The sequence below is a fragment of the Venturia canescens genome, chromosome 5 (assembly GCF_019457755.1).
Source record: "Venturia canescens isolate UGA chromosome 5, ASM1945775v1, whole genome shotgun sequence".
Lineage (NCBI taxonomy): Eukaryota > Metazoa > Arthropoda > Insecta > Hymenoptera > Ichneumonidae > Venturia > Venturia canescens.
The window spans coordinates 295,164-306,192 of record NC_057425.1 but is presented as its reverse complement, the minus strand read 5'-3'; the positions used below and the strand labels follow the sequence as shown (position 1 = coordinate 306,192).

Sequence of the window (11,029 nt, the reverse complement as noted above, 5' to 3'; positions counted from 1 at the left end):
GAGAGGGGCGAGAATGGAAGAGAGAAATACGAGGGTAGAGGCAGGGTTGGCGCGGGATAGAGAGGTGAGGTGAGGTGAGGTCAGGTGAGGAGAGGTGGGGCGGGGCGGGACGGGACGGGGTGCGGTGAGGAGAAGAGGCAACGCGCGAGGGACGTAGAAGATTCAAGGGGAACGAAGCAGGAAAAGGATAGAGAGACGAATATTTACGCAACCCTCTCTCAAAGGCACACGGAGAGGGCCCGGCACAAAATCCACGTACTGGCACGCGGCGAGCTCGAGGCCGGGTAAGCAAAAACGACAGAGAATACGCGAGGGAGAGAGACACGGTGTGCGCTACAACCCGCGCGCTCGCGATAAGCCACGTCGAGGAAACCAACCGACGTCCTCTCCTCCACCAGCAGCAGCAACAGCGAAAATTCTTCGAACGAAGCACTCGCATGACGAAAGAGGTGATGATTCTCTCCATCCTTTTTTTCTTCTCTTCCCTTCCGATAGAATGGAAAAAAAGGAAGAGAGAAAAAATCTATATAACGGTTGTTCGTGCGATAAGAAACTCGAGGGTTTATCCCCGTTCTCAGAGGGTATCGCGAAGGAAACGCTCCGCGTACACGGTATAAATATATCTATGAATGCCCGACGACGACGACGACGACGACGACGACTACTACTACTACTACTACTACTACACATTCGTACATCGGTACACATCACTTGTTTTCTCAATTCCTACCACGTGAAAATATATTTCCTGCTTAATATTTAACTAACAATCAACATTGTCGTTTATTGTTTTTTAATACAATTAATTATATTACTGAATCAAGCTGCATATCTCTGTAAACTTACACCGATAAACCGGTATGCATACGCATAATCTACGTGCATACTATTATATCGTAGCGTGCTTCTATTAAAGATAAATGAAGTGGGCGATTTAACGCGAAGAGGCTAGAAATTGCAATGCACCTTTGTGAACGCTCGCTTCTCTCGTTCTCTCTCGGTCCGTCTCTCGAAGCGTGAACGCGGAAACACGAAGAAACGTACGAGAGAAGGAGAAATGTATTCGAGGCGCCTGCCTGGGACCCCCGCGATTATTTTCAACCGAACCAACTGAGCAGAGCCAATTCTCATCTGTATATACCGAGACACAACTGTGTGCGCGCGCACGCGCGTATATAAACACAAATAGCGAGAGAGCGAGGTCCAACAGTTTGAAGAGCGAGACAAGTCGTATATCGAGGAGCGCGCCTGGAGGAGGAATATATCAAGTACAGAATGAGAGAGAAAGAGAGAGAGCCTCTACACGTGGTCAACTGCAGTTCATAGATTAACATGTATATATGTACATAAACATTCACATATCATATTCGATTCTATTAGTTTCTTCTTATTCGCTCATAATCCCTTGTGTCGTTTTCTCCTCTATCCCTTTCGTTCGTATACTGTCGTAGCGTCGACACACGCTGCACACGTATGTAAAAAAGTTGGCGGGCACTTCGGGTAATATCGATTCCGTCGACGAATACACACAACGGCAGAGAAGAACCACCGCCGCCGCCGCCGCCGACGACGACGCCGACGACGACGACGACGACGTTGAGCAGTCGAGAAACGATTCTGTGTACTATATCGCTCACATTGTGTATAGCGCGTGAGCGGGGTAGCACGCTTCCGATGGCAACGACCCTACTCTGTTCTATCGTCTTTCCCTCTTCCGCCCTCTCACTCGTTCTCTTGCTTTCTAACAACCAACGTTCTCGACAATTTTCAAACCTCGCGATTAAACTCTATCAACTTTTCTGCTGCTCCACCGAACTAAATGACATTTTCCAGCATTTTTTCATGCTCGTTTCTACTAGTTGATGCACTGTTTTACACATCACTTATTATATTTACCGAAGAGCGGGTTTTAAAACACGACGTTCATTTATTTATGTACGAAAGGCGAATGAGGAAGTGTGGAAAGCACAATAAAAAACGAAGCTTCTACTTGGATGCACTTCTCGTTGGTTGGCGCTTGTTCGTGTATAGAGGGAGACAGAGAAAAAGAGCGAGAGCCCCCAGGACACACGTATTTTGAGATCGGCAACGCCCGCCTTTCGTCTCGGAGACCGATGACACCCAAATCTTCCTTTCCCTTCGCGTTAATTCACAGTGCACATAGCGCATATGCATGAGGATTTTTTAAGAAAAAAAAAAAATGTTTACAATCTCTTTTCATTGTTTTACGAGGTAAATATTTAACAATTGCTGGAAATGGGTATGATGCTTTGAAGAAAAAAAAAGAAAAAAAACAAGAAAAATCGTCAGAAACGTCAATGATATAAAATTGAACGAGACAAAAAAAAACAAAAGAAAATGTCGAGTAGAGTCACTTGACGGTAACTTCACGAGACTTCACTGTTTCCAGCACCCGCGCACACGGGCGAATTGGCCGTAGAACACAATCACGGACTGGGCGGCACAGAAACGAAAACGTAAGTGATAAAAACAAATAAAAATCTTCGTAACACCAAAACACGAAACACGTATCTCGTCGCGTACACTGATTATTGTTTTCGAATCCACTCGCGGGGTAGAAAATAAAAAATCAGCAACACCGTGCACAGGAAAAAAAAACAGATGATAAAATTGGTACCACTGTAGATATGCAGAGAGATATATATATACGTACGTACACGTATACGGGGTTGCAAAAATTGTCGCACACGATGAATTTACGAACGCGGAACACTTGACGATTCTCCGGCGACGAATAACTTTGTATTTATGTTCGCGCGTGTGAGTGCGTGTGTAAAAAGAGAGGAAATAAAACGAAGCGATGTAATATCGCGAGTAACGGGTTCGACGGGTATGAAAAACAATATTGATGGAAATAAAAAAAAATGTAAAGAAAAAAATACTGATATAAAAAGATTGAAACTGGTAAAAAATAAAAGGAATAAAAAAGAAATAAAAAAGGATTTAGATGAGAAAGACGTGTCCAACCGATCACTTACCTTTGCGTCTCCCTCCCTCGATCGTTCTCTCCTTCTCTCCTCCTCGCACTGTCTATGTTTCTCTTTCTCTCCTACTTGTCTTTTTATTCTTCTTTTTTTTTTTTTTTTAATTCGAGTCGTACGAGCGCAGAATTTTATCCACGACGACGACGACGACGACGACGACGACGACGACGACGACGATGATGACGACGACAGCGACGACACAACGACAAGGACGACGACGGCGGCGACGGAGAGGACCGCGCGACGGCGACGAATTGAACGACGCGCGTACACGGGGGGGTTGGACACACTGGGAGCTGCGAGAAGGCAGCAGAACTCGCACACCACGGGACGCGAGCGCAGCGCGCCGCGCGGCGCTCGGGGGGAGTTTTGCGGCTCGAAAAGCATAGAACGTATCTCCTGGTGGGAGAGAGAGAGAGAGAGAGAGGAAGAGAGACAAAGCAATGGTGCGAAGGAAAGACAGAGAGATAGAGGGGACGAAACGACGAGAAGAAAAAAAAGAGATAAGAGCTCGCGAGTGAGAGAGAGAGAGAGAGAGAGAAAGACGGGGGAGTTGGTGGCGCTGTTTGGTGGTGGTGGTGGTGGTGGTGGTGGTGGTGGTGGTGGTAGTCGAGGGCAGAAGTAGGCAGAAGTAGTGCTTAGGACACGCCATGTCGCGGTGAGCGAATGAGAGAGACGGACGATCGCGCATAGCCGAGACTGCTACAAGGATCGGGGGCGCGCAACGACGGAGATGGAACATACGAACGATAAAATGTCCGAAGGATAGAGCGAAAAAAAATGGACTTTGGTCTCGCTCTCTTCAGGGGAAGCTGAAAATGAGATTCGGGATTCGAGTATATATGCCGAGTCCAGACGTCGCGTAAACTCGGCTATCCGTTCTAAGCCTCGTCTACTTAAATATTTGAGTGCGCGCTGCTTTTTTTCGTACAACGGAGGGGGGAGTAACTGAGAATGGGAGCCTTTGACTCTGAATTTATCTTTCTCGTTTTGTTCTCTCCGTGTCTCGCCTACCTCTTCTCCACCATGACTGTGTAGCAGCGGGGAAATAATAATTTCGACTTGACGCGCCACCATGCGGCCAAACACGCGAATCTCGCCTACGCCCGCGACCGTTACCATCTTTTTCTCTTCTCTTCTCACTCTCTCTCACTCGCGCTCAGCCCTGCTGGCACTGCGTGACTCCCGCTTCGTCGCTCTCATAGAGTAGTCGGAGACTTCCGTTCGGAGGTCCGTTCACCGCTTCACGGAGAGCTAGACACCCAACAGGGAGAGAACGGAGGCGCGAGAGCGCGGCCGGACAGCCCTGACTTTTTCTCTCTCTATCGCTCGCATGTCCGCGTCCTCGTTCGCTCTTTCTCTCTCCTTCGTGCCGCCCTCGTTCAACCCGCGAGGAAATAAACCACCGTTCGCGATAGCACACGGACTTTTTCGTAAACACGCGCGTTCGCGAGAGACTCGATTGCCCGGGGAATTATGAGTTTTTCGGGTCCCACCTACCAAAAATACCACCCTCTTTTCTTCCAACTTCATTTTATTCCGAAACATCTTTTAAATATACTCTATTGTTAGGATCGATGAATCAATCATTTTTTCTCGAACCTCCGCACAACGACATTCGACGGAAAATAAAAAAGGAGTATATATAATTATATCATAATAAATCCACGGACACCAAAATTCTCTGCGATCTGTCTGTTGCAAATACACGTTATTGAAAAAAACTTGATATACCACGATACAGAGTCCTAGAACGAAAAAACAAAACGATTTTTCGGTGCGAGGGCGATTAAAAATTTGTTGAATCGTCGTTTGCGTCGAAGAAAGGGTAGGCGCGCTGGGCTTTTGCGAGAGGGGATTTTGCCAAGGTTGAGATGCTCGAGGTTGCCGGGACGAAGGGGAGATTCGGTACACCCTCGTGAAGAAAACCAGGACGAGATAAAATAGCAAAAAAAGAAATTAACCCATGCAACGCCATTTATTTTCGCCTCTTTGTTCTCACGCTGGCAACACACGCTCGCACACATACATTCTCCCCTGCTTTACCTGATGCTGCTGCTGCCTGCCCGCCGCCCCTCTTTCCGCCCCCTCGATGCCTCTCGCGCGCCAGGAACTCACCCTTCTCCTCTTTTCATTCCCGCGCGTATACATGCACATATATATATAAATAGCCCGCGTCGTCACTCGTTTCGTTCGTCTCGGCCGGCGGCTCGGGCTTCCCCCACTCTTTTTTCCCGTGATTATTATTGCCGTCTCTTTTTCCTCCCCAACCCCTCGCCGCCCTCCATCCCACTATCGTCCTTTCTCTTTGGCTTCTTCCACCTTCGATACACCAGAGCGAAAGCATCGGCGCGTACACCCTCCGTCCCCCCCGTCTCGCTTTCGAGAACGAACACTCAAAAACTTGACTCTCTAATTCGATTCTTATCTCTTAAACCGACATCCTTGAAGCTCACGTTTTTTTCAATATACTGGCCCAGTATTTAACGCGCACCTGTAATAATAAGGCTATTACAAAATGTTTTTTTCGTAATAATGTATTTGTTTGAAAAGTGAGGCGCGCGCGCACTCTAGCAGCAGCAGCAGCAGCAGCAGCAGCAGCAGCAGCAGCAGCAGCAGCAGCAGCAGCAGAGTTTCGAGCTGGAGAAGAGGACGAGGGAGAAAGGGAAATTCCGGCTGTGCACGGCCGGGGCGAAGGGAGAGAAAGAATAAAAAGAGAGCGACGAAGCAGCGCGGGGTTGAGGGGAGTCTCGTTTCTCGTTGACCGCCCCGAAGGACGAGAGGAATCGAGGGGCCAAGGTGGCACGAATCTTCGGAGGGATGGAGGGAACTCGCACCGAGTCGAGAATCTTTTTTCGCTTCGACCTCTTAGCGAGAACAAGATTTGGGGATGAGATCACTCTTCGCGTATTTCTCTCTTATTATCCTTTTCAGAATTCGTAACAAACGTCCGCGTATATATAGACTGTAATACGAATATTTATATCAGCGCATATATCTTTGAGAGGCAAAATCGTTCCCGTCTATTAGCCAGCTTAAATACTTTTCTACGGATTTTTACATACACGCGCACTGTTGAGTATTAAATTAACATGGAGAAAAAATAAAACAAATTAATTGTTTATCGAGGGAAAAAAAGATATATACTCAGAGGGTCAAGATTTTTTTCGGTTTCACGAAATCGCTTAATTATGAATTGTTGATTGAACGATGAGAATGACAAGCTGCTGGCGTGACCGTCAAAAGGAGGTGTCAACGTTCAACCTAAATTGTATACAAATCCATGCACACACGGATCGTCCTTATGAGAGACACATTGCGGTAATATACCGATTGCGAGTTGGACCAATTACAGTAACTTAGACGCGAGAACACGCGCGCAATTATCCGCCCCCTCCTTTCTCTCCGTCCGTGGTCCACGTGTCGCAAACACGTTTCCGCGCTGCTCGCGTGTCCGCGTCCTAGCCATCTCTCATGAACGAGTATCGCCGCATTTGTTTTTTTTTCCGTTTTTATTCCTCCTTTTCTTCGAAACGGTTTTTTATCGTGCATGCGCGCGTAACCTCTTACGATACGTATTCTTAACGAGACGTTACAGGGCGCTCGATTATATTTTTACGCGCCATATCATGCATCCAACCACGTGGTAAATTCTAACTCACGTGGTCGCTTCGCGAATCGCACGAAAATTTTTTTATCCTTCATCCTCAATTCGGCTTTCAGAAAATTCATTGCAATTATAATAGTTGATACAACGGTACGTATATAAATAATAAAGTATGATATCTTACCGATAAAGGCTCGCGACCATTAATTTCCTTGTTCGTAAAATATTTCGTCACATTAAAAACAATTTGTTTAGCACCTCCGTATGAAAAAAAAACACACACACACACACACACACACACACACACACACCGTTACGAGTTATGGGTAATCGGTAAAGGAGAGAAAAAGACGCACGAGACACTACGAGCTCCTTGAATCATGCGTCCACGAGCGGACGCGCACACTCTCTCGCGTCAGCGTGTTTTTCGAGTTAGTTGTACGAGCCTCGCGAACGGCGCTGTCCTTAACAGCGGATGGAAAATGAACCAAACAAACTATATACATAATATGCCACGCCGCGTTTCGTCCGCCTCCGCAAGTTGTCTCCTCTCTTTTTTTTCCTCTCGATCTTTGTTGGTTGCGGCTCCGCCACGCTACTATAATATTAACATTTGGTCGAATAAATTTTTCCTCAGCCCTTTTGTTATTTGTCTGTCGCTATACGCAAAAAAAAAAAAAATCTGGTAAGCGACGGCGTATGCAACCTAACTATATACGTTTTTTACTCGCGTCGTCGCTCGTGATACATATACGATTTTCATCGACGACTGATCCGTAGATTCTACCTTGACACGTTTTAGCCCAGTGCTGCGGCTGCTAATCGTTCGTCGGGCATTGCAGCACGTTTCAATGATGATATTTTTTCTCCATTGAACTTGGTCGCCTCGGCGGGGCGTGAAAATGAAGAGATCGCGCCGCCCCGCACGAGTCAACGTTTTTTTTTTTTTTTTTTTTTAAACGTGAAAAACGATATTTCGACCTTGAATCAAAGGCCCAAGGGAATTTGAATATCCCAAGTCTCCGAGAACCCTCCTCTCTCATAAATTCGCATAAATTAAAATGATATTCTTTATCGAATTCTTTCGTAAACTCTCAACAACAGGTTAAAACTGGCGCGCGCGTTCGCTAATAACGACCGAGTACAGTCACCTAAAATAAGAAACGAAGAGCTTTCCCTTTCACACAAGTTTTTCCCACGAAATCCAACTGTGAGATAAAATTCAAAAATGCGCAATCGGACGAATCGTCAAGACGGATGAAACACTCGATTTGTGTCAAGCGTCGATTATGAATTTTCATCTTTCGGGTAAAAAAGAAAGAGTGCGACGAGTCTTTTGCTCCGACCGCGATATCAGCTCGAATGCATAACTCGAACGAGTTATACACAAAGCTTCGAGAACAACATACATTCGAAAGAATATCCGCGTTTACAAAAAATGCACTTTGTGCGCAAATTTTATTTTGTTGTAACGTTTGAAAAGTTGTCACGTGTAGTACCGAAAGGGTCGCACGAGCGACGACGACGAATTTTTATTTTTTTATTTATTTAATCGATCCAAAAGAAATTCCGAAACGGGCTATCCCCCGTGTAGCATTTCGATACGCATCGAAGGTTTGCAAAAAAAAATGAGAATAAAGCGAGGTAGGTTCTAGTGGCGCACGTTGGTTCGGTCGTCTGACTCTAACTGCACGTGTACTACTTTGGCACACAACAGGTCGTATCCCACTACGAGCTTGAGAGCGGACGAACACGAAAGTCTATACACCGTATATACACATGCGTATTCGTGTGGTGCGAAGCGTGGTACACATCGTCCGAACATTCTTCGGAGTCGTTAGGGCACTTGGCTCTGTTCACCAAAGAGAATAAAAAAATTTTTTTAAATCAAGTCCAACTATCCCATTCGTCTAAGGACGAATGGGATTTTCAAAAATTCCTTATACGTTATTTATTATATCATTTTCCAAATAGATATAACGGTTACACTAATAAGAGAGTCGAAAAATGTTTCTTATTAGTCTTTCAGGCGTGGGAAATACCAAAAATCAATGTTGGCATTGAGTTGGAAAAAACGAAGGAACAATCGTCGCGATTCACCGTTGCCGATCGCGAGGGGCTCAAAAAGATTCTTGAAAAAAGAAAGCGGAAAAACGGGACGACGACGAGGACGAAGAGTTTTCAGAGGCACAAGTGTTAAGTTATGACAGCAGGTGAGAGCGGTGCGGGAATGCGAAATGACAATCGGAGAGGGGCATGCATATGGGTAATGCTTGAAAGATAATGGGCGGCATCGAAAAATAACGCGTTTCCATGACGCAGGGTAGAAAGTTTGAGCGCGCGTAGTCGATCGCGGGGCGGAGGAGGGGGCAAAGAAAAATAAGAAAAGATTGTAGAAATCGCCTCAGCGAGGATTCTAAAGTCAAGATGTAGAAAGAAAAATAAAAAAAAAGAAGGGAAGGTCAGAGAGAGAGAGAGAGAGAGAGAATGCGCGAAGGCAGCAGCTTAAGGAAAAAGAGCGAGACGATTCGAGGGCACCGAGAGAAGAGAATTAGAGAAAGAGAGGAGAGGGAGAGCTGGGGAGGGAGGGAGAAGAAGAAAGAGAGGCGTATAGTCCACGTGTCGGTATGGCACGCGGGGTGTTGACCTCAAATAGCTTTTTTAACGTGACGTAACTGGCGGTCTCTCTCCCACTCTGCATGCTCTTCCTCTCTCCGGTCCCAACGAAAAAGGGTTGGGAAACACTCGCTGCTGGGCAACTCATGTTTTTCAACCATCAAACGCGCGCGCACAATTACAATCACACACTCGTTCCATGTAACGCGCCTGTGAGCCTATACTTATTTTTTTTCTCCATTTATTTTTCCATCTGTTTTGCTCTTTTTTTTTCATTTTCGAATCCTCGAATCTCGTTGAATCAGCATACCTCGCGAGCTTGATCTTTCGATCGAAATCGAAGCGTCGTTTCCGCATCCTGCTGATGCACGCGGAGTATCGACCCAAATCTCATCCGTGCGATGAAAAAGGTAAAAAATAAAAAAAAAAAAAAAAAATAGAGTGCATTAGAAAAATAATAGGAATCTCGATCGGGACTCGAAATGATTTAACGAGGGAGGGAGGAACCGCCCAGAGTCCAGAGGCTATGGCCGAATCTACCTATTCGAGACGAGGCGAAACACACACGCCTCGGTAAGGCAATTTTCCTCTCTCTCTCTCTCTCTCTCTCTCTCTCTCGCTCTCTCGTCCGATCTTGCCCGCGCGCAGCAGAAAGAATCGACATTGCGCTCTCGCGGTTATATCCGCCGTTATACGTGCACTCGCGGGGTACAACGAGATCCTTTCATTCGGAGACTCGAGAAACCCACTTGTGCACGCTCGCTCTCGCACACCAGCTCGCGCGCTCGCCTCCTCGTTCTCCTCACCGCATCGTTATTTTTTCTTTCAGCGCTCTCCCGCCGTCTCACCCTTTTCGCGGCCCCGTGTGCCCCGCTGTTTTTTCGGTGCGCACCCTCTTAACGCGTGTGACTCTTGCAGCGCAAATGTTTCATATCGTACGAGCGATTAGGTAACGCGGGTGCGGTGGGATGTTACACGCGCTCACAACCTCACCAAACTTGTATCATATTTTCATGCCTTTTTTTTCTTATATCGACCGTATTTCGCCTCCTCGCGTTCTTCGCATTAGCACCAATCATTATTTTTTCATTTTTTTTATTTTCCCTATTGTTACTTGGATCAATATCGCTCGCCGCCGCCGCGGTGGAACTTTTAAAACTCGATCGTAAAGACATTTTGGGATTCCGGCGGTTGCTGCTGGTATCTATGCGCGTGAAAATCTGAAAAAGGTCAATGCGTTTTTATGGCAGGCACACCGCATATAGGGAGATTAATTAAAAGGGCTACGATTAAGCTTCTTTTTATATTATATATATATACGTGCGTACAGATGCGCACGCCTGCGGGATGCCGTCGGGGTCGATTATCATTATATACATACTCTCGTAACTCGTAACGGTAACCGCCCGAGAGAGTAATGCAGCATTTCTTCCGATCTCGTCCTTCGCAACTTACGAGTATACGTTTAGCGTGCTGCCATATGCTCATATGACGAAGCAAGGACCTTTTCTCTCTTAACGCTTTTCCCCGCGTTGGATTTTCCGAATAAATGTTGAGCGATCGAAACTTGCGCGTTTCTAATCCGTGCACGTGCGACAGCAGGATTTATTCGAACGTATACGAACGTAAGATCGATTTGGCGTTGCTCAATCGCGTGACGACGTCGCTCGTGCGTTTCGACCTATATATAAGCGCTTATACGTATACGGGCTCCGCGCTCGATGTGTGCGCGCGCCGCGCGGCGATATAATATTCGGGGCGACGATACGCGTTGTAAGATAAGGACCTCGGAGTCGAATAC

General features: G+C 46.4%; 1 protein-coding gene across 3 annotated transcripts in view; it reads right to left on the bottom strand.

Annotated features, from left to right (window-relative positions):
• The window catches only part of ttk (zinc finger and BTB domain-containing protein ttk), a 43,967-nt gene extending 40,675 nt beyond the window's left edge, over positions 1–3,292 (bottom strand). For 2 of the 3 annotated variants that reach the window (XM_043420286.1, XM_043420284.1), the window contains exon 1: positions 3,000–3,286. The gene's annotated coding sequence lies outside the window, so the exon portion shown is untranslated. Of the gene's footprint in view, positions 1–2,999 lie in introns of all 3 variants that reach the window. The other variant, XM_043420287.1, reaches the window with a different exon arrangement.
• Between the last annotated feature and the right edge of the window lie 7,737 nt (positions 3,293–11,029).